The following is a 24,518-nucleotide window of genomic DNA, read 5'->3' as shown; positions in this document are numbered from 1 at the left end:
GCTTTAATAAGATTTACAAAGAGGTTCAAAAGAGTAAATTATTTTTAGACGAGTGATTCTTAAACACTGCATCAGTAGTACCAAAGTGTTTCTTCTGAAGAATGATTATTAATTGACTATTTGGAAACAGATTTTAAAAAAGAAAAGCAAATACTTTATTTCTATAATTTAATAAGAATGAATTAGCAGCAAAAAAGATTTCTATGTAATTTTTTTACTTTTTGCACTATCCAGATCTGAAATGCCAGACTGATTTTCTCATGTTAAGCCGATTGAACGTCCACTTAATTTGTTTCTCACATACAACTCACACTTTCAGCACTTTAGCTAAAAGTTCAAAATTTTTACATTTGCTTAAATTTTTAAAATACAGATTTGTTCTTGAAAAATCATTTAAAATATATGAGTGAATGAAATTATTTTGCTTTAGAAATATTATCTTGCTAACATAACTTCACATGATTTTTTCGCAAGCTAAAGGTTGTTCACCTCTTCAGAGCCTCACAGATAGATGCTTTACTTCAAAATAGTAAAGAAATGAATCATTCAGATTTCTGATCTAACTGTAAAAGTTTAAAGTATCGCCAATAAATCAGATGATTAATAACTACTTCTTAATTACCTTTTATGTAATATCTATAACTTCTGTGCGTGAAGATTATATATTAAATTTTGCAGAGAAAATAAAATGTTCAACACTAGATCATGTTTGAAATCAGACTAAAATTCATCCCACTACAAATTTCAAACGATTAAGTTTATAGTGTATGCTCAATCATAAATTTTGATAAGGGACTAGAATAGCACAGATAATTGTCATTCAAAGGCACTTTAAAATGTCACCTTATACAGAAGATTCAATCTCTTCTCTTTTTCTACTACTATACCAAGCTGATACACTAATTTAATATACAATAAGTTTTACTGCTTTTTATCAACACTTCCTAACTTCTAAACAGAAATAAGTCTGAAAAAAATTTAAATGCAAATAAGTGCTCAGAAGAAAAAGCAGAATCCTGCCTAATGTGATTTAGTCCTTTAGGCCCCGATTATAATCATGCCTCTTAATCTTACCCTCTTCTGGACACTCCTTACACTTGCCCCCTTACTCTCCAGAAGCATCCACTTTTCCCTCATTACTAGATCATTTTGTTTCTTCTACCTTATAAGAAGCCTCCCTCCACTCCATATCCTTCTCTAGTTATTATCCACATCTATGCTCCCATTTATAGCAAAACTCCCGTAAGGGTTTTATATCAATTGTTGCCTCCTAGTTCCTCTCATTAGCTATCGAACCTTCTCAGATAGGGCTTTGCCTCCTTTCACTCTTGTTAAGATCACCGATGACCTTCCAGTTGCTAAATGCAACAGTCAAGCCTCAGCCCTCACTTCTCGTTCAATCAGTACTTATTTGACCCAGTTGGCAATTCCTTCTTGAAACCCCTTCTTCCTTGACTCCCAGGACACCACCCACTCTTGATTTTCCTCCTAATCTCTGTGGCCACTCTTGTGGGTTTATGTTGCTGTTTCCTCCTCATGTCTCAAAACCTCAAAATGGTGAACCTCCCCAGGGCTCAGTTCTTAGAACTCTTGCTATTGGGTAATCTCACCTAGTCTCGTGGCTATAAAAGGATCTGTATACTGGTGACTCTCAAGTTTTTATCTCCAGCCCTGACCTTTTCCTTGAATTCCAAACTCATATACCCAACTGCCCACTCAACTCTTGTCAAAACTAAACTCTTGGCTACTCATCCCTCAACCTCCCCCTCAGACCCATCCCTACCTCCATAAACGACAACTCCTTCCCTTCAGGCCAAAACCTTAAATTCACCATAGACCCCTCTTTCCCCACACCCTACATCCAATACAGTAGCTAACTAACTTGCCTCTGCCCTCAAAATACATGGACTTTGGACCCTACGACCACCTCCTTGGTCCAAGATACCATCACCTTTCACCTCGGTTATGCCAATAGCCTCCTAAGCGGCCTCCCCTCTTCCATCTTCGTCCCACTACAGTCTATTCCCTTGGCAGCCAGTGACCTTTTCACAATCCAAGCCAGATCTGGTCACTCCTTGGATCAAAACCCTCCAGTGCCTTCTCATCGCACTCAGAGAAAGCTGAAGTCTTGACAACAGCCCACGAGGCTCTAAGCGATGTGGCCCCCGCTGCTGCCGGACCTCGTCTCTTCCCTCTCCCCAGTGCTCACTGTGCTCCAGCTGCACTGGCCTCTGTTTGGTACTTCAGAGACTCTCTAAGCAGGTTTCCTTCTCAGGGGTCTTCCCCTTGGTTCTCCCTCTGGCTGAGACACTCTCCTCCATCAAATACCCTCACCGCTCACTCCCTTAAGATGTTTAGAAACTCGGCAGTTGTGTCATAAGGATAGAATCTTACCATTAAAAAAAAATAAAAAGATGTTTAGAAACTCTACAGCAGATGCAAGATGAGGATATAAAATAAGGACTAAAACTGTCATCAGAATTGCTTCCCTCCCCAAACTTTTACTTTGAGGATTCTCTTTCTTGTACCAAGAATACCCTTTTATCTTCTCTCAGCCTGTCCAACCTTACCCAGTCGTCAGGGTCCAATAAAGACTCACTGACTGATGGAGACCTTCCCTGACCATCCCACCTCCCAGTTCTCCCTTTCTTTCAACTCTCGGAAGAGTTATCATTTTTCTCATTTATCTTAGAATTTAACCATATACTTCTCACACTGTAACTTATATATCTTATCTCCCTAAAGAGACTACATGCGCGCGCGCACACACACACACACGTAGAGGAGAAATAATGCCTTGTATAAGTAATTCTCAAACCTAGATAAGGATAAAGCTAAAATTAAAAAAAAAAAAAATAGATTCATAGTCCTACCCTTAAAATTCTGAATTTTTTAATACCTGATTTGAAGCCCAGATATATGTTTTTTTTAAAGTTCCCCCAGAAAATTCTAATAGGTATTTAGGATGAGGAACCAGAGCCTTACAGTCCTCTGTCTCCTGTAGTGAGTGTCTAGGAAAGAAAGCCCTCAAACAGCCTAAAGCCAAACAGAACCACCAGAGAGTTCCAGATCCATATCGCCATTTCACAGGGGAAGAGCGTCCAAGAAGCCTAGGTGACTAGCCAAGAGCTACAAAGAGAGCAAAAGGCAAGGCCCTGCCTAAAACCCACAATTACTGCTCTCAATCGAGACTGTGAATAAGTGAAAGTAACAAAAATCCACAATTCACAGGTAAGAGTAGCAAACAGTGACTGTCTAATACTTGACCAGAGATTGCAATGTCCAAGCTCTAAGACAGTACACATTATTAGCTTCTACATGCTTGGAAAATGAAAGCAACATGAGCTGACAAAAGACTTAGAGGCCAGAGGAATTGTGGGAAGACTTACAAATAAAATAAAAAACTATAATTTTGACTAAGTCCTCTTACAATATATATAAAACTTGTAAAAATCATTTACTTTGTAGTTGAGAAGTATTAGGAGAAAACAAAAAATAAAAAAGAAATCTCGCTTTCATCATGCTATCAAGTGCAAAAATCCTTATTCATAAACATCCAGAGCCCACAAGGCTGTAAATGTTTTCTAATTATTGTAACGTGAACTTAAGTATAGATCAGACTTAGTAAATCACCCCACATCCCAAGACAACTCAAACTCTTATCTAATAATAAGTTAACCTCAGGACCAAAACTGTTGTCATCAACAAAAACAACTCAGGTACCCATAAGGCATGACAAAAGTTTGGGTCTGCCTCGGTGTACAGGGTTTAAGCAAGGGCCTCCTGTGAACGCTAAGGGGAGTTCTGGGTGTAAACCATAAGCACCAAGAAGGATGATCAAAGCCCAGCACTGCACCTGTGAAAACCCTTCCCATTGCACTAACTGCAACTACTGGGAGTTGTTCTCTCAGCAATGGGATAATACACCCAAATTCCTGAGTCTCTAAAGCACAAAGATAATTCAAATTAAAGTCACCAAGGAAGGTCACTGGTAAACACCTGATTTAAAAATATATAAGAAAAAGCTAAACTGAAAGATTAACACATTAAGGAAATTTTATAAAATAGCACTAACCCACACAGAAGAAACTAGTGAACTACTGGAGATAAAATACCTCACACAATAGGATTAAAACAACCAAATTTTTAAAATTAGAACATAGTAAAAACCCACTGCAGCCAGAAGCCTGTCCAAAGAAACAGATACACACAACAAAATAAAAACTCCTCCCCTGATGGAGCCTTAAGTACACTACAATCCCTGCTTTTAAAACAGAAGAAAACTCCTGCTGCACTGATAGCCAGGAATAATCACGGAGTACTTCCAGACAAATGGATAATGATCACAAGCTACCAACAATGACCAAAACTAACTAAATAAAAATTATGGCACCTTATTGTGTTCCATGCTGCCTCACTTCTCAATATAGCACTGCTGTACTCACCAGGCTGGAAAATGAGCAGGTGCCTTTCAGGCTATAGAAAAATTAGTGACACACACACACACACACACACACACACACACACACAGACACACACACACACACACACCCCCCAATGACAAACACAAACACAAAGGGAATGATGTTCTTTCACTTGAAAGGACTTAAGAAATGCAAGGCTTTGCTGTAGGCCTAGAAAACTAAGAGTAGGCCTTACCGAAGAAGTGAGGAAAAAGCCAAGGTTTATCCCAAATCCACAAAGACTTAAAAGAATTAACATTTATTTCAATTAAAAGGCTTTGGAAATAATCCATTTAAGAAAGAGGGAATTTAAATTTTTCATCGTTTCTATCACCAAAAGAAAATTAGAATCTTTTCTCTCTGAGTAACAGATTTGGCTCCACAACACAAATAAAAAGAATCCCGACTTAAGGCCTAAAAACTAAAAATGGTTCCATTAACATTCACATTAAAAATAATCTATGTAGTCCAACATATTGATTCTTCATCATCACTGCTATCATTAATGAACATTTAGCTTTTTATCTGTACTTTGAAATGTCAATGAGAAATTGAAACAGCTACAATATGCTGGGGATTTTAACTTTTGAAACAAAAACCACAAAGAAACAGGAGTCTGAAGCATAAAGCCTCAATCCTGCTGATAAATAAGCAGTCCTAAAACTTGAAAGTGAAAGCAATACAGACCAAAAAAGAAGTTTGCTTGATATTAATGCTAGCCTTTACGACCAAAAATATGTTCTGTTACAGAAGACTGAAATCAGGGCTTCCATTAACCTTGTTTAAAAAAAATCCCATGAGCATGGATTTTTTTCCTAAGTCTCTTCATCAGAGCAGCATGGGGTCCCATTAGGCACCCTATTTTACTTCCACCTTATAAATAACGTTGGCTGTTCGCTATTTCCATGGAAACCAAGAACAGAGAAACCCACTTAAACGAATACCGGTTAAAGGAATAAGTTTTACTTGAGAAAGGTTTGGCTGCTTTAGATGAACTCTACTGGGGAGTACTACAAAGTTGTCTTAAGTATAATTTTAAAAATATATCTTTGGTGTAGAGGGAGCTTATTAAGGGTCCTGTTAAATAAGTACACTCCTTGCACTAAACTAAATATGCCAAACAGCATCATAATGTTCAAGACACCTTTTCAATGTACTGCACAAGGGTTTAGATGCACAGTTCCCAAGGACTATGCTTCCCCGTGCATTAGGGTGGAATAATTAACCCTATGGGTCTAATTTAAACTAATAAAAGCAAGGGAATTCAGAACCAAGGCTACCATCACCTTGTAGTGACTAGTAATGAACAGGCCCCACAGCTGCAGGCACAAACATAACTTACTACCCGTCGGAAGAGAAGCAAACAAGAGAGCAAATAATTTAACTTCCTAATCACTGTTACTAGATTCCGCGATAGCAGGTAGTCAGATCTTCCTCCTTAACAAACTATATATGAGTTATAACTTGTATTCCTCAGTCAATCGATACATACACTTGGCTGAAATAGAAATAAAACATGCAGAATAAGAGTACAGAACAAGATTTAGTGATTTCCAACTTCAGGTTGACTTAAATATTGCCCTACATCCTCTAGAAATGACCATTATTGGTGGCCTATAGCTGCAGATAGGCAAGCATACATAAAATAAAATGCAACTCATAAAGTATAAGAAAACTAAAATCTTTACAGCAGATGCGGTTCTCCGTTTAGTGGTGGCTCAGACATCTTCAGTAAGTTAAAAGACAAATGAATGCAATGATATCCTAAAAGGTGACTAACCATATTAAATTTACAATGTATGGAAAGAGTTAACATTCTCACACACACCTTCTTTGAGTACACCAATTTATCTATTCATATTGCATGTTTTAAAAACAAAATTACTTCACTTGTATACACTTGACACACTGTTACCACTGGAAGAATGCTAATAATTGCTGAACTTGGGTAACAGGTATGTGGGGTTTGTTAATATTATTACTCTATTTCTGTTTATGCTTTTAATTTCCATAAATATAAGTTTTTATTTTCTTATACACTGATTGTGATTTAATCTTTTTAAGTATAATTTATTGATTATGCTATTACAACTGTCCCAATTTTTTTCCCTTTGTCCCCCTCTGCCAAGTACCCCCCTTCCCTTCAGCAATAGTTCATGTTCATGAGTCGTACTTTTAAGTCCTTTGGCTTCTCCATTTCCTTTACTGTTTCTTAACATCCCCCTGTCTATTTTGTACCTACCAATTCTTTAAAGTCCTATAGGTTAAATTAAGGCTCTTGTCTCTGTGTGTAATTAAATAATGAATGAAATGCCTAGTATAGATCTTAGAAGCTACTGAACTTAAATCCAACACAGCCATTAACTTAACATGTAACCACTGCTAATTTTCAAGTTTTACTTTTCTTACCCAAATAATTCAGTTAACAGTTCAAAACCACGAAGAACTCTGTTAAGGGTCTGCCATTTTGCAACTACCACCTAATGAAATGTAAACGATCAATACAGAGTAACAAGGCATCATAGGCATATTTTATATTTTACGAACTAAAAGAAATTCTACTAGCCCTCTCAATTACCAAATCAAAATAATTTCAGAATCAGCAACACCAACATTTCCAATTTCTTCTCCAAGAGTTCCACAGAACCTACAGAGGGCAATCTAATAAATTAACATTTCCTATTTCCCTTATCTTAGTTAAATAATAAGACGGACCATTCCCCCACTATGTCCCAACCTCACCCCCTACCAGAAAATACAGCAACAAACTGTTAAGCCTTAAGGTCTTAATAACAGCTCTCTGTTTAAAAAACTAATAATTACAATGGTGTTTGGTTTGGTTTTTAAGAGAAACAGAATAAGATGGTAGTAGCTTTGGAGGAAGCGATGAACAGCAGCAGGCTGGGTATAAGGCACACAGAGAAGAGTCGGCAAAGAGACAGTAAGAAAGGGGAGGAAAGGCAAGGGAGGGGGGGTGCACAGTGGATAGTGGCACCTCTAGGAAGTAGCTAACGTTCTGCTGAACCGGACGCTTCCGGCACAAGTGGTGCCAGAGTTCAGCCCTGTCACTTATAAATGAGGTGGGGGAAAAATGCTTTTCAAAATAGTATAATTATTTAAATCAATCCCAAAGACCCCAGAGAGTCTATTTCTAACTACTATATTTATTAAAATAAAATAACTTCTAAACTTTTTAGAATATTATTTACCTAAGAGAAGCAGTTTTTACAGGCCCTGCATACAAGCTGAAGTAAAGAAAACGATATTGTACATACGCTATGCTAATTCTAAAACTGCAAAGCTTTACTTAGTGACCCACTCCAGCTATTATAAAGTAACATTACAATTTTTTAACTAAAAGAAAACTGTTCAGCCTGCTATAAAATTGCTTAATTTTAAAAATATATGTTGAACACTTTATCTGAATAAATTTGTTGGAATTTCTGCTCAGAGAGCAGAAACTACGTTTTAGGCACAGAGACAAAATGAAATATAGTAAATACTTCTCTCCACCTATAAAACCTTTATGAAATGGTGCAGTTGGGTAAATGAGAACAAAAAGGTAATGGAAGCTATTACAATTCACCCTTGAACAACATGGGTTTGAACTGTGTAGGTCCACTTATACAGGGCCAAAAAAAACCTGTATATCAGTAGACCCATGCAGTTCCAACCTGTGTTGTTCAAGGGTCAACTGTATTCTATTTTAACTCAAATGCTCACCAGCAATAATACATAGCATATTCAGGATGTTTTGAGAAGCTATTACAAATACATCTGTTGAATCCCAGGGGAAGAAAAACCTATACAAAGATCAAACAAGTTTCAGATCCAAATTAGTAGTGAAAGAATAAAATTCATTGTATTTCATTAATTATCATTCCCCTTTCCTCAATTACTGATTTTACTTATCAGATAAATACATACATATACACACACCTATACATACAAACATACTAATGTATATATTAAAAACGCAAATTTCTTAGCAAAAAAAAAAAATCTTAATTCTGAGATCACTGTAGGTGAGACACTTGAAGAGTGGCTTTCATCACAATCAACTTGTTCCCGGGCCCAGTTTCTAGACTCAATATAGGTAATACCTGACAGTTAAATAGAAAAAGAAAACAACCATTACCACAAGAAAAGACCAGGCACCAAATAAAAGGAAATTTCACAAAGCCAAAATGCCCCAAATCAAAAGGCAAACAGTGTCCATCATTACCAGCAAGCATTTGTGTGCCACTTTTGTATCTCTGGGGTTCTACAATTGTTCCCATTGATACTATACCCAAACATATGCTCTCAAGGGTTACACACATACACACACACACACACACACACACACACACACAAAATCTGTCCTGAGCAGTAGACCCAATGGACTGACTAGCTACTTAATATTTTGGACTTTTGAGTTACAATGACTAGTCTACTACTTACTACCTTGACACTACTGACCTACTGTAAGCTGCATCAATATCTTGGTACCAAAAAAGCTTGTATCACTAAGGGTTTTAATAAAGTGCTGTGAAATACTCTTTAAAGTCTGTTAAATCTGACATATTCCTAGTTATTTTCTAGTTTTCTTGAGGTATTCACAAACAAAAACTCATTAGATACACTTTCCCATCCACACTTTTTCTCACCATGACATTTCAGGACAATATTCTCCGTTCCAGCTAAGCTGTTTCCATATTTATTCTTTTCCCATCAACTTTTAGTGGGACTGTAACTAATAATGATAATAGCAGTTATCACTTATCAAATGCTTTAAGACTTCCCCCATTTTATCTTCACATCCATCCAAGGAGGTTGATATGATTGTCCCTATATCATACCTAAAGAAACTGAAATCCAAGTAAACAGTACAGTGCTTGTTATATACCACATGTACTGGATGAAATCTTTTTTGAAGGGAGCATAAGTAATTAGTCCAAGGTCATACATTCAACTTTAAGTGGTTGTACTGAGATTTCAATCCAAAAGTCAGACCCCAAAGCTAAGGCTTTTTTCCCACTATGCAACATTTGCCTCAAGCCTTGAGAAGAGAAGGAAGGAGTCCAGAGTTAAATTTAAGAATAATAACTAATAATAGCTACCATTTATTTAGTACTAACTAGGTCTCAGGCACTTCTCACAGGTAACACATTAACTCATCTATTCCTCATAACAACCTCAGAAGATGGGTACAGTTATTCACATTCTGCAGATGAAGACACAGAGGCAGAGGCACAGAGGGTGAAGTGATCTGGCCGCAGTCACAGCGCTGACACGGGGCACAGGCAGGGTTGAAGTCCATGCAGACACCCTTGAACTACTGCGCTGTACTGCCGTGCCGAAAACTTCCCTTCACTTGAATTACGTGGAAACAGAACTTTAAACCTTTTCAAAAAATAACGAAATTGTAAGCCTCTGTACTTTGACTAATGGAGAGAAAACTGTAGTACTTTCTAAGCATGCGCACCAGACTTCTTTACAGGCACACAGGATATGGCCCTGGTGATTAGATCATTACACTGTTCAGGAAGTCGCACCCTGTAAATCTGGTTAAGAGCCCCCAAGCCCATCTCCCTCCACACTCAGACCCACGCTAACCATGCAGAGAAAGAAACTGGCAATTCAGTGATGTCCCAGTGCAATCTTCTATGAAACAAATGTCATTCTGGAAGTCTCCAAGTGTGTACAGTACCCTCCCATCACCCTTTCTTCTTCCCAAACACCATACAAAATACCACGAAAGGAATGAATGAATCTAAGCTACTTAAAAATCATAACAAATGTCCAATGGTAACTACAAATTTAAATGAGAAAAAATGCAAAACTTTCATAGTTCTGCAACTTGTCCAAATTCTACATTCAAAAACCACTAGGGCCTCTTTGAAAGACTCAATTCTTTGACTATCTTATTGTCATAAACATGCCTTGAAGGGTGCAGAGAAAAGTCCTTTTTTGCCTCAGATTCCGCACACCTTGATGTGCATACTTAAGACAAGAACCATTACTGTTGCATAACAAGTTATTGGACTTTTTACCCTAATGTCTGTAAGTATGATCATGTATTTAATTACCTACATAAAATATTAAGCATGGCCTTAATATCTGTGCAATAATATGTAATACATACAGGAAACAAATACACAGAACAGGGCTGGACCTGGAGGTACTGAGAACTTGACACAATGGGAACAGGAACTATTGTAGCTCCCCCCATTGACATCGTAAAGTTGCCACATTTTCTGGGCTCTCTTTTGAATTAATGTGGCATCTGTTCCAAGTACAGAATGCTAACATTTTCCTAAAAGATATTTTCATTCTACATTTGTATCTGGTTTGCTTATTATTTGAACTACTGTTTTATTTCAATGGTCATTATTTCTTTATACCAACTTGTCAATCTGGCATTCCTAATCTATCTCCCCTGAGCACAAAAAGGTTGGGGAGGAACCATGAGTTTAAAACCCTCTAACAGCAATAATTACAATATGCTTTGCATATAGATTAAATAAAGAAAATAAGCAGCACAGAGATTTTTGTAGGCTTTTTAGTATTGGGTTCTGATAAGTTAACAGCATCTGTTCCTTTCAGAAGAAGAATTCTGCTCTGAGGTACTGGAGGGGTGGGGGTGGGGGAGGAAGAAGCAAGTAAATAAATACTAAATAGAATTATTCAAGTTACAAAGTTTGGTCTCCATGAAATGATGATTTCAATAATTTTCACATATCCAACACCACTGGGTGGTAATTGCTTTTTAAGACATCCTCAAACATGCTGCAGCAAAAAGCCAAATACAAGCAGTTGTATTTAACATGCATGCTGCATACTCCACAATGTTACGTCACATCAGGCACAGAGAAGACGCTTACCAAGCTATCCTGCATTCTCTAAACTGCCTAACAACAGAAAAGGCACTGCCACCTCCACAGTGGGAGCAGGGGCGGGCAGGGCAGGCAGCCTTTTCCCTTTGGCCAACTCTAACGGAAACAAACAAGGCTAGGTATCTGTCTTTAAAGCTCACCTCTCTCAAGGCCTTTACTCTCAATCTTCCAGCATTTCTCAGAAAGAAAGACTGTTTCTTTGAAATTAAAAAGCTGCGAAAGGTCACGCAACTTAAAAGCCCCACACCTTGTTCCAACTGTCCTCAAGATGTCCCATGGCTTCCTCTTCTACAGAGGGATGGCCTATCTAGAGCATTAGTCTGTGAGCGTGGGCGCCCACCCTGGGGAAGGAAAGGGGTCAGGAGAAAAAATAATTACAACTCGCGTTTTTAAATCTCATCCTTTTTAAAATTTCACATTTCTAGTACATTTTATAACATACATAAAACACTAGATTCATAAAATTATATATAAATATACATTTTACTGGCAGCCATAATTTTTTAAAGTTTGGAGACTACAGGTTAAGAAGACTGAAACTAAAACAAGAGACAGGAAAATTAGGCTTGGACACTGTCTTACTCAAATGCTTGTCTCTGCCTCAGTCTCACCATCCACGACAGGAACTGAGCCCTTTATACACTTATAAGACTATTACGAGAAATAATAAAATATGACAGGGCATGGTCTGAGCCATATAAAATGAAAAGCACATATGAATGCTACCAATGAGAAATACTCCTTAACTTGGCTTGTTAAAACTATACTATAGTTTAGGATAGTACAGCAGCGTAGTTTGACTATACTATAATTTAAGTAAACTGCCACGCCCTATCAGACCCAATTCTTATAATTTTAAGGCCAAGCTTCAGCACGTCACGAAATTTGGGTCTAAAGAAGCATAAAGCAGTTTAGATACAACAAGTACATTCCTAGTATTAGAAAAACTTTTTTTTTTAATTTAAAAATTACAAAGGTGAATTATGACTTAATAACCTTAGTAACAAGTTAAAAGTCTCAAAGCCAGAATCAGATTATATTTAATATACATGATAAGGCCATCAGTGTATCTTTTTCTATATAATGCCAGAAAAAGCAAATTATTGGCATACCCAATAATTTACCTTCTTTTATTATTTTTTTATTTTGCTGCTTTAAAAACTTCTGGGTTACCAGTACAGCATTTGGTGATGGTTAAGTGAGTTAAGGATAGGGATGGGGTGGGGTCAGTCAACACTATCACACATTAAGGTGTGAGTACCAAGGCTAATTCCTATGCAGGGCATCTGTATGCTGACTGAGTAGTACTGGTTTGAGGTTCTATCAATTAAAACATTACAAGTATTTTCTTAGTTTTAAAACTCTATTTTACTTCGTAAATATTGAATGAATGCCTCGTAACAACCCAGAAGAAAGACTACTAGTTAAAAAAAATTATCTGAAACCACATCTTTTTATAAGTAATTATCAGAATAACTTAGCAGAATTTAATTCTGAAAATGATGCCTCCCAAATTATAATACTTGTGCAGGACAGAAAACAATGTGGTCATTTTAAATTGGTTAACATTTTTTAAAGTTTTAAAAATAATGAGGACTATCCCTAAGCCATTAGGCACAAATAAAAAGTACTTAAAATGTTTTTTGCCTATAGGTAATAATCATTCTAGGGCATTAGGTTTATAATCTTAAATGCATAAATCTTACCCACCTCTCTCCTTCCAACTCCACTCCCACTTCCCACCTGAGCCTTATTCAAAAATAGCAAGTTTTAAAAATAGTCACCTCAAAAAAGTAATTTCAAGAAAGTATGTTATAATTCTATTTTTTAAAAATATATGATACATTTTTAAATACACAGGAAAATTTTAAAACAGAATAAGAATGGGATAACTTTAATTTTCTACTTTATACATATCTCTGTTTCTTAAAAGGAATATTATAAATCCTCTAAAATACTGAGTTACACTGGATTAATTGAAATAATGAATATAAACTATGTATTTGCATCTACTAAGAAAATGTATAAAATAACCTACCATACTAAATTAACCAACCTCCAACATTTAAGAAATAGACAGTGGACCACACTCCCTATTAGGCAGGCACTGTGCTTAGTGATAGGTATATCCCATTTCATTACAATGTATACTATTTTCAAAATATTCAACCTAACCCAAACCAAAATATGAAACATTCTCAAAGTGATACTTCACCACTGTGGCCATTTCAGTAGACTGAAAACTTCTATAGTAATTCACTTTCTATGGGAATTACACAGTTTAGTACATCATTATGACTTAAGAGGAGAGGCTCTGGAATCAAACCGGGGCTTGAATTTAGACTGTATCATTTGCTACCTATGTGGTTCCAGGGAAATCTTTATTTCCTCATCTGTAAAATGGGGGTAGGGTACTAACAGTAAATCCTCAGAACATCACTGTGAAGATTAAATGAGATCCTACATATAAAGAGGCGTAGTACTATACATAGCAAATACTCAGTAAATGTTGTTATTGTTATTAATATTATAACAACAGAAAATCCTAAGGTATGAAAATTGTTCATAACTTGCCAAACATTTGAAGTCTTCTTTCAATGCCATTCCTATCAGAATATACACATTTGTGTAAGTTTATATATGAACACACAAGTTTTCAACATGCAAGTTCATAATTAAAACTTTTCATTACAACACACCAGTACACTGACGATATCTGTGTGTACACAAACACATATGGACACACATGAATGCGTCAGCATGTACTGTCAAGAATTACACTGTAAACATGTTAAGAACTTGTCTATTGGCTGTGGTAGAGGGGATCTAGATCACCAAGTATGATTATAACTTTTATATTTAATTATTTTTAAGGATTAACATTATTAGCATGACATGGACAAATATCTTAAAATCCAGCCATCTATTAAAAACTCAATTTATACAGACTATTGTAATCTATAAAGTACATTCATGAGTATTACCTCATCTACTCCTTTTAACAGAATAGTGAAAGCAGGCTTTTACCATTATGCCCATTTTACCACTGGGAAAACCAAATCCCAGCAAGGGTGAATACGCAGCTAGTGACAGGACTGATCTTAAAGCCAACTCTGCTGACATCATCGCAACTATTTGATTTATGCTGGCCTGGGAAATTTCATTTTTAAAAAGACAGAAAATTATGCTCAGTACTTTAGGTGTGTCAGGGGACTCTATAGGGAATTACACATGTCTGCCAATTGTACCCTCATTTCTTCTCTTTATTTCCAATGTTAGTATTTCAGGAATTTCACGACTACATATAACTATAAAGTGTAGATAAAGAGAATTCATCCAAACTTGTTATTTCCTGCACTGACCAATTAATACCAGAGACCACTTTCCCCTTATATCTAGCCCTTTGTATTTAACTTCTTTGTAATGATTGAATTTATTTTATTTTAATATTAGATCTTGAAAAGGCAAGTTAATATAAAATAAATCAAACTATTCATAATGTAGATGCATATTAGACCAGATTCCATAAATTCTGACACATCTAAAAAAGTCTATTTCATATCTAATATACAAATATTAACAAAGTTCAGTTCACATTTATGGGGGAGATGGTTAATATTATTACAGTGGTGTGATCTGTTGTGTCAACAAGTAGTTAGTAGGCAGAGATTTCTTAAGTGAATCCAGCAGCCCTCAACAGGAATATGTGAGGAACTCTGCACCAGAGAGAAAGCTGGAGTAGATAACTGGCCAAACAGGTAAGAAAGGTATTTCCTTGACTCTGCATACTCTCAAACTAAGGCACATACATTGCGACTTAACGCTTACTTTTTTTCAATATTCCCAGGTGCCCCTTTCTCTTCTCAAAAAGCTAAAAGGGAACAGCCATGCAGACAAAAAAATGTATGCTACAAGTTTAAGAGCCTAAAAGAAGTTAGAGCAGCCTAAAAGAAAAAATAATTTAAAGACATATGATTTTTTTGAACCTAGCATTTGAAGTATAACCCACAGACTTAAACCTACATTTTCTTTCTGGGGCTGCTTGCTCACTGGCCTCTATTATATCAATCCTGTAACATTGTGAATTGTGGTGATAGACTGGTTCATGCCTCTAAACACAACAGAATTTTTCCAAGGTTACACACATTGTGACGCAAAGAACATTTTCACAGCATCTTATTTTCACTAATCAGCTAGTCTGGATATTCTACAAGTGCAAACATTATGAACAAAGGAATTTTCATTATCTTCTAAACTCTCCAAAGTCAACCAAAGGCTATGGTATGTTGGCAAGGAATACTGACGAGGCAGAACTGAATCTGGTCAAAGTGCTGCTACCACTGGCCGGTTGTCTGCTCTGAGCATATATCACTTAGGAAGAAATTAAGGTGGGAAGACATTTTATTTACAGCAAAAGTTCTAATGTTTTGCCACAATATTACCATAGGTGAAAAATCTCAAGGTCTGGTTAGAATACCTGGGCTTCTTGATCAAATAATATTATGAAAAGAGAAGAAAAAATGTAAAGCATGGTATTTTTTAATCACAACAATCACTGCTGCTGCTAATTCTAAACATTTATTGAGCCTTTATTATGTGCCAGGCACTGTGCTAAACACTTTCACAGATTTTTAACATTTAATCCCTGCAACAACACTCCAATACTAGTTAATAAAGTATTAGAGTCCTCAGAAGAACAGAAATTTAAATTTTACAAATGATATACAAGCAAATTATTAAAGAAACCTTATCTTTTTCTCTACCTTTCAGACTATACCTTTAAGAATTAAATTTACACTAAAACCACATTTATTTTCAGGAATCTGTTTTCCATTTAAAGAATACTGTGATTCAAAATGGTGATAATTATTACAGAAGAATTAAAACAAAAAACAAAAAAACTCTGAACTTAAAATACTGGCACCATAAAAAAAAATTTTTTTTAAAGAACTTCCATCCAACTTTAAATACTATCTCCATTCAAAGAAAACAGCATATACATATCAGGCCCTACAATTATAGGCTTCTAATGTTCATACTAGCAATCAGTAATGCTGTAATTATAGAGACCTGTATCATCACAGACAAAAAAAATACAATTGCTAAATCAAGTTTTGGATATATACGCACAGACATACATATACATAGATATATATCTGTTATTTTACATATAAAGCTTACAGTAGCTGATTTAAAAAAACAATAAACTAATCTAAGAAACTAAAACACTAGGATGTTTCTGAAGACTAACTTTAGAATATCAGCAGCATAATAATCATGATATTAGCAACCAAACTTTACTTAGCAGAAAGTTCTTAGAGGCTTGGGAAGATGTGTATAAAATGGAGTAGACAAGAGGGAAGGGTTCCCTGTGCTGTTTAAATCAACTACAGGTCCCAGCATGCAACACTCTATTCTGGAGTTAACCCCCCCAAAAAAAACCACAGTGCATCCTGGGACTTGTAGTAAGTAAACCACTTCACTCTATACAGTTAAGTTTCAAAGTCTGAACTATCTAGCACAATTTGACTAAGTCTTATTATCAGGTTTATTCAAATTCAGATCTCATTCATTTGTTCTCTGCTCTGGCACAGTTTCTTTAGCACATAATAAAAAAAGTATCAATTTATATTTAGTTCAATATTTTCACATTAGAAAAACCATATACAGGATAAGCATATCAAAGAAATGCTTAAAAAGCAGAAAGTTTGATACAATTTTAAAATAATATTTAAAAACATAATTTTTGAAACAATGTCCTTAAAGTTTACTTGGCTCAGTTTCAAAGCTCTCTATCCTACTCCCAAAATAAAAGATTTTAATTATTTTACTGAGTTTTTTCTTAACAGTCTTTCAAGTTATATTTTATAAATGATTTTTCTTAAAGAAAATTCTCGTAAGAAAATATTTCCCACACTTCAATATTGCCCACTAGGAAATAGATTCCTACAGTATACATACCCAAAACACTATCACACACACCATAAAAATAGTAAGTTCCTCTCTTTTGTCAAGTCTTTTCTCAAAATTTATTCCCTCCACTTTCAACCTTCATTACACACACTTACACACATACATGAATACACACACACCTGTTTCTGGAAAGAACACTTAGGAAAAATATTCCAACTACAGGCCCACTAACATTTTCTAAAAACAAAAAGATTTTTAAAAGCTATCAATAACATGTCCTAACGCAAGAAGGTAATTGAAGCTGCCATCTACGTTTATGTGAATTCTACACTCACCCCTATTTTCTGTGAGACTGAAGGAGGAGTCTGGGAAAGAACCAAGTGCAATTTGCATCAGGAGGCCTATCACAGGTGGTGGGTTATTTTCAGGCAACAGCACCTTCACAAACATGCTGTGGGAGACAGTCCAAGAAATTCCTAACAAGAAAAGATAAGCTGGCAAACAAATTCAACACAATCCAGCTAAAAATCACCTGCAACACATGCTACTGCATTTCACCATAAAAGTGACAGGCTACAACAGGATCTGAAGCTTCATCAATACAACATACTGTCCATAAGGCCAGGGATAGCAGTTGCCATGGTTACTATCACCCACTTTTATCAGGAAATTATTGTCATTACTCTGAAGTTTTTAGTACTTATTTAAAATTTAAAAAAAAAAAAAACAGTTTAGGGTTCTGTTAATTGAGTGAAAAAATCAACTACTGTTTGATTTGTAAGTATGCTGCCTTAGATGCACATGGTTAACAATACTTGGATCTGCAGCAGAAAAAAATCAATTCCTTTCTGCTGCTCCTTCTCCTCAAGTACTGACAGTTTGTATTCTCAATGCAGCCAAAACAATAAAACAAAACCCATCTTTCTGGCTTCTGTGTTTAAGTTATTTTTCTCCCCCAGGCCCACAACCAGAGTCAAAATAAAATCTAGACCAACAACCTGTTAGGCCCCATCTCCTTCCCATCTCCACGTTACCAGTTCACTTTTTTGTCTACTTTTAAAAAAGCAGAAAAACACTTTCATAGATGATTCCAACATATAAGCAGAAAGTTTCCTTCAGCAAGAGCTACTCACTACCTTTTTATTTTTTAAGGCGGGGGGAGCATGCAGTGTATTGGAGGGGTATTTGAACTTCCAAACAAGTGTCTAGTTAAAGGAAGTTGCTTCAGGAAAGCCCAAAGGATGACTGAATCTCACGTATTAGCTCTAAAAGGTAAGAGTTTACAACCACTCCAGTTTAAGACTGAATTGATAGACAAGTACTATAAAAGTTATTCTTAAAAGTCTATTTCAACGTTCTTACAAAAGATAACTTCAAAAATTCAATATACAAGAATTCCATGAAAGTCTATAAAATAACATGGCCACATGTACACACAAACACACAAAGAAGAAAGCATATGCTATTTAAGAAATAATTTTCTATAATATATTTAAGGCAGTTTTAACAAATTACCTCTTTTAAAACAATCTCAAAGCAGCAAAAATACACTCCTGGTAAATTTAAAGTGATCAGAATATATTGCTATGCTCCCTAAGAATACCCAGAGCCTACAAAAAAGCCTATGTCCAAAAGTTCTTGAGAAGTTAACATAAATCATTAATATTTCCCAGCACAGATTAATATGAAGATTCAAACATGTTTCAAGATATCAGCTCTGAATATAGATACGAAGGAATTCTGTCAAAGGTTAGAGACCTAAAACTTTAATCTCTTACTTTGAATAGTAATTAAATACAAAAGCCTTCGGCAATACGACACTAAGGGTACAAAATTTAAAGCACATTAATATAACCTTAACTTCAGTATTTCCTCAAGAAAAGCTTTAGTATTCACTGTCTGTGGGATGGAAAAGTTACTATTACCCTGAGAGGTTTCATTTTTATCTAAACAGTTAAATGTTTCTGTCACTCTTCACAGAAGCAAGTTTGTATATTTAATTACTAATTGAGGCTATTTCATAAAGAACAGTCACTTCTAAAATTTAAGATATGCTCATATACACAGGGACTCCCAATTATCTATATTTTATTTTATTTTGGTCAAAATTTGTGAACAGTCTATTAAGAAAGCCACAGCTCAAGGCTCTGAGTGTGCAACTTTTGTGTTATTTTTACACAAAAATATTTCAGTGTACTCCTCTAGATCTGAGCTGTCATTTCCTCATGTATTCCTCTAAAACAGAAAAATAAAGATATACACATGTACCTAATACTAATGCATACAGGTATATATCTTTTTCACTTTGAAACAAGTCTGAAAGATTTAGTAAGAATTTTTTACAAAGTTAGCAGAATCAATCAAAACAATCAGAACCTTAACTGTGACATCTGTTACTCTGTGTGTTAATGAGAGTCTACAGAAGAACTGAGAATTTAAATATTCACTAAAATCAACTACTATCACATCAATGGAGAAATGAAGAAAAAACTAATAGGAAATACACATTTCACAAGATCTACAAAAGGAAAAATAATCTTTTTCTTGAATTGTGAGGAACTGCCTAGGCAGCATTTTTTAAACAAAGCTTCAAAACTGTAACAAAGAGCTTTTTGGTAACCACAGCAGTATTAAAAAAAAATCATAAGATGTTCGAGGTGCACTTTTAATGCACTCATTTCCCAAATTATATGGAGAAAGTTAACATTTTAAAGACAAAGCTTCTGTCCATATATTAATTAGTTATCTATCTCAACAACTTAATATCAGCATGGCTTCTGACAATTTACAAAGAACCTTCACCATGTATTATCTCACTTGATCTTACTGAGAAAAAGTACAGTATTATGTGTAGAAAACAGGCAAAATTCAAAGCACGTTTATCAAATTTTCTATACATTCCTAAGTTTTTAAACTTTAATATAAAACTTTACAAGCCACCAAATAGCATATTTCCAGTGATAAATCAATTCACCTAACACTAACAAGAGTTTCTAAAAACCATGTGCTATTTTAAATGCTATGAAACTTCTTTTAACTTTATGGAGTTATTGTTACTAATGGATATATCATTAGCAAAGCAATGATCTATGCCCACAAATATAACTTTACTTATATTTCAAGAAGTTCAGTCTTTGGGAGCCAATTCAAATACATCAACCATATGTATTTATAAAGCTGAGCACCAAAGAATTTATCTATTAAGATAACTGTCCTTAGATTTAAGAAAAAATAAACACACAAAAAAAGTATAAAATTTTCTTCATGCAATTATCTCCCTTTCCAAAATCTCACTCTAAACGCTATTTGTACTAACATTATAGGGATGATCACAAAATGTCCCAAGTCCTAACAACTACTTTTATTTATAGTCATTGCACATAATACAAGAATAACTCCAAAATAAAATAATTCTAACAGCATTTTGTAACTAGGCACAGCACCCTTAAGGTACCCACAATCACAAATCCACTTTGTGTAATATTATAAGCAGGTAAAAAGCCATCAAAGATTTCAGTTTTAAAAATCAAGTGTAATTTATTAATGGAATTTTTAAATGGACTTACTCAAAATCTTTCTGGAACTCTAGGGAGTTACTTCTGTTGATTAGTTGAAGCTAAGTAGAGTTGTCATAAGTAGCAAGACCCTCAAAATTCAGAGATTTGCTTTATCTTGCTGTAGCACCTCCTACTGGATAGCATTTAGAGTTCTTCATGTAAGCAGAAGAAGAATATTTCTGAGGCAGCTCCTTCCAGATGATTGAATAGGAAAAAAGATGAACCCTTCAAAGCTAAAAGAAATAGGGCCCCATCCATCACTTACACCTCTTAAAAATAAAATCTGGCATACGCAGGAGCCTTTTTAACCTATTACTATTATTCCAGTTCCATAAAAACATGCCTGAGTCCAAAGTGCAAAATGCTTAGAGAAAGCTTGTAAAATTATCTAAGAACTGTTAAAAAGCTGTCAAAAGCACTCAAGCAAAAGACTATGATGGCCGGCCAAACAACGCCAGTCATATTGCAAATACTATTATGTTAACAAAAGCAAAAGTCTGACATAGAGAAAAGCACCTGAAGTATTTTTAACATGTTAGCCAGAAGTTTGTGTTTTGAGAATTTTCTGCACTATTACTATGTTCTTCTTCATTTAATGATAGCTGTACATCTACAGAATTTTTAAGTACAGAAATTTTTTATAAACATAGTTGTACATCTCTGTAAGTTTTAAATGCAAAAAGTTTTAGAAACATGAGTACACACAAAAATGTCCTCTTCTCATCAAAAGGTATGTCCTGAGATTCTAAAATACATTCTTCAGATGTTTTAAATAGCACTTACAGCTCATTTTAAGCCCATAATGTAGATCCATATACAAGGGGGAGACAGAAAAAGAGAATAGGCAGGAACTTACCAAAATCAAAATGAATAATAGCATTTCCAGTAAAAATGGAGTAACAGTTTCCTACAATACCATGCAACCAAGTAAACTGTGAAACTTAAAAAGGGGGGAGGGGCTAGTCTTCAAAACCAAAAGAAAAGCTGATCTATTTATTACTACTACTCAAATAAACATGAGTAAACACCAAATGTAAACAAACAACATAAACACTGAAAAGTACACATAGATGCCATAGCCCCAATTTCAGTCTCTTTACCAGGCCCTCAATGAAGCTACAGATGTTGATGAGTATCCTCTATAAAAGGAGATATTCCAGCTCCCTGCCCTAAAGAACCCCTGTAAAGTATGCCTGTGGAGAGACATCCTTCCTAGAGTGCACACTGCTTAAAAAAGAAAAAAAAAACTTTCATCAGCCCAAATTAATCTGATTCTAATATTCAGCTATCAATTATTAATATATAAATGTTCCTCCTTCTCTAAAGTCCCCGGCTAAAGCATCTACATTCTTAACACTTACTATTAACAAAAATGAACAGCTCGCGCCTCAACTATAGGGCAAATCTTTGAAATCCACAACACAGCCACAAAGTTCACTGTCAAGGCCAGTGCTGAGGCCCACACAGGCCCGGACCTTAACTCCCATTTGATATTCTAGAAATTCATACATGCAGAAACATCATTTAAAAACAACACAATGTGGACGAGCAGAGTGAGATTCCCTACTTCAAGACCTAAACAAAGAATATTTCAACATATGACCGGAATATGATGACACCAGATTCACCAATGAAAACAAAACCTGCCTACCATTAGCAGTCATCTCAACAACTCAACTACTTAGAAATCACTCTCGGCACATCTGCACCCCACAACCGGCGTGTGGCCTTCTCCAGGGGTGCAAGCCACATACAAAGTTGAAAGAAGACATTCTTTCCCCGGTGCCCAAATCTAGATATAGCAACCCCTCCCCTAACAGTGCCACCTTGCTGCTACCCACCATAGCGAACGTGGTCAGGGGGAAAAAAAGAAATCCTAACAGCACCGCTCAGCAGAATAAAGAGACCAAAGACAGGATGACGAGAAGTGTTGGGAACTGCGTGCACGACGGGGCTGGACCAAACGGAAAGAGTCCCACTCCGCGCGCCCCTCCCCCCCCACCCCCGCGGGGGCGCGGGCGGGGGAGGGGCGGCCGCGGCCCCTCTCTCAGCGGCCTGCCAGCCCCGGCCCGCACGGGGTCCCGGGGGCGCCCTGCGGCCGCGGGCGGCGGGGGCGAGTGCGGGAGGGCCGGCCCGGGGGTGAGGGGTGCAGGCAGACTCTCCGGAATAACAAGTTGCAGAAGAAGAAGAATAAGCGGAATTTCCCCAACGCTTCTCCGGCTACCCAAGACAAATGCACCAACACACACACACACACACACACACACACACTCGGCCCGGCAGCGTCAGCAGCCGCAGCTTTTTTTTTTTTTAATAACCAAATCCCTCAGTCACCAAACAAGATGGTTTTCCAAAAAAATGGAATAAAATAAGTAATCATAATAAAAACTTCCCCCCGATAGCATCCCGGGGACGGGGGGGAGGGTGATGAAAGAGCCAAGGCGACCAACCCTGGGCGGAGGGACTGCCGAAGGGGGCGGACAAGGCTCCGCGTCCCCCACCCCCGCCAGTGGCCCCCTCCCCGGCCCCCGGCTGGGACAATGTGACGCCCCCTCCCCGCCACCCCCGGCGCGCCGCCTCTGTCACCCGCTTCGGCCCTGCACTCTGCGCCCAGGCTCCCGAGGCTGCTCATAAACTTACTTCCAATTTATCCTGGGGAGGGGTGGAGGGCAGAGAGGAGGAAGGGGGGGGAGACAAGGTTTTTCCATTGTCTTTTTTTTTTTTTTAGGGGGGGGAGGAATAGGAAGGGCACACAGGGGGGCGCCCCGAAGGGGAAGTTATTGCTCAAATCTCAAGTTGACTGCGGGGTCCTGGCGATAACACCCCCCTTTTCCTCCTCCCTCCCACACACCCCTCCCCTCCCCCCACAACAAACTCCAGGCAAGCAGCCCCTGTTCCTCCCAGAGACAAATACCAGAGACAAGACAGAGAGAGGGAGAAGGGAAGGAGGGGAGAGGGGGAGGGGGAGGGAGGGGAAAATAGAGCTACTCAAGAAAAAAAAAAGAGAAGAGTGAGGAGAAGAGAGAATGGAAAAGCTGGGATACTGCACCCTCCTGCTGGCTGGCAGTCCCCCCTGGCAGCTGGAGGCAGGAACTCTGAGCAGGAGAAGCAGGAGGAGGAGGAGGAGGGAACTCTTCTTCATGGGGAGGGAGGGAAGAAGCTGGAGCTGCTGCTGCTGCTTCTGCTGCTGCTCTGGGCCTCTCGCACTTTTTAGATATTAGTGTGTTAAGATGGTAGGTTGTTCCCTTCTCCCTCCTCCTCCTCCTCTCGCTCTCTCTCTCACTCACTCACTCACTCTCTCTCTCTCTCTCCCTCTCTCTCTCTCTCTCTGGGCTGTTTCTTTCCTCCTCTTCCCCAGGCAAGGGGGGGTGGGGAGGAGGGGTGGGGGGAGGAACTGGAGCCTCCTCCTCCTCCAGGAGGGACACACACAGGCCCCGGGCCGGAGCAGGAGGGGGGCAATCAGAGCAGCAGGAGAGAAACTGTGGGAGACAAACAAGCCCAACTCTTCATCCTCCTCCTCCTCCTCCTCTCAGCAGCAGCAGCAAGCACCACCAGCCCATTCACCACCCGGCCCCGGGCCGCAGCACCTCCGCTGCCTCAGCCCGGGGATCCCTCCGCCCAGGCCCAGACACTCTCGCCCGCGCGGGAGCCCGCCGCGCGGCCCCGCCAGCCCACCGCCGCCGCCGCCGTGCGCGCCCCCGCCGCTC

The 24,518-nt window shown here is 37.5% G+C and overlaps 1 protein-coding gene across 10 annotated transcripts in view; it reads right to left on the bottom strand.

Moving 5' to 3' along the window:
* PHF21A (PHD finger protein 21A) overlaps window positions 1-24,110 on the bottom strand; it is a 164,560-nt gene extending 140,450 nt beyond the window's left edge. For 8 of the 10 annotated variants that reach the window (XM_090262101.1, XM_090262132.1, XM_090262084.1 and 5 more), the window contains exon 1: window positions 23,861-24,110. The gene's annotated coding sequence lies outside the window, so the exon portion shown is untranslated. Of the gene's footprint in view, window positions 1-20,820; window positions 21,202-23,860 lie in introns of those variants that run through there. The other 2 variants (XM_090262108.1, XM_090262093.1) reach the window with 1 other exon arrangement.
* Window positions 24,111-24,518: the final 408 nt, after the last annotated feature.

This window comes from Furipterus horrens, unplaced genomic scaffold (genome assembly GCF_987537825.1).
Source record: "Furipterus horrens unplaced genomic scaffold, mFurHor1.1.pri manual_scaffold_2, whole genome shotgun sequence".
NCBI classification, from domain to species: domain Eukaryota; kingdom Metazoa; phylum Chordata; class Mammalia; order Chiroptera; family Furipteridae; genus Furipterus; species Furipterus horrens.
The sequence above is the reverse complement of the archived record's forward strand: the minus strand, read 5'-3'. Positions and strand labels throughout refer to the sequence as shown.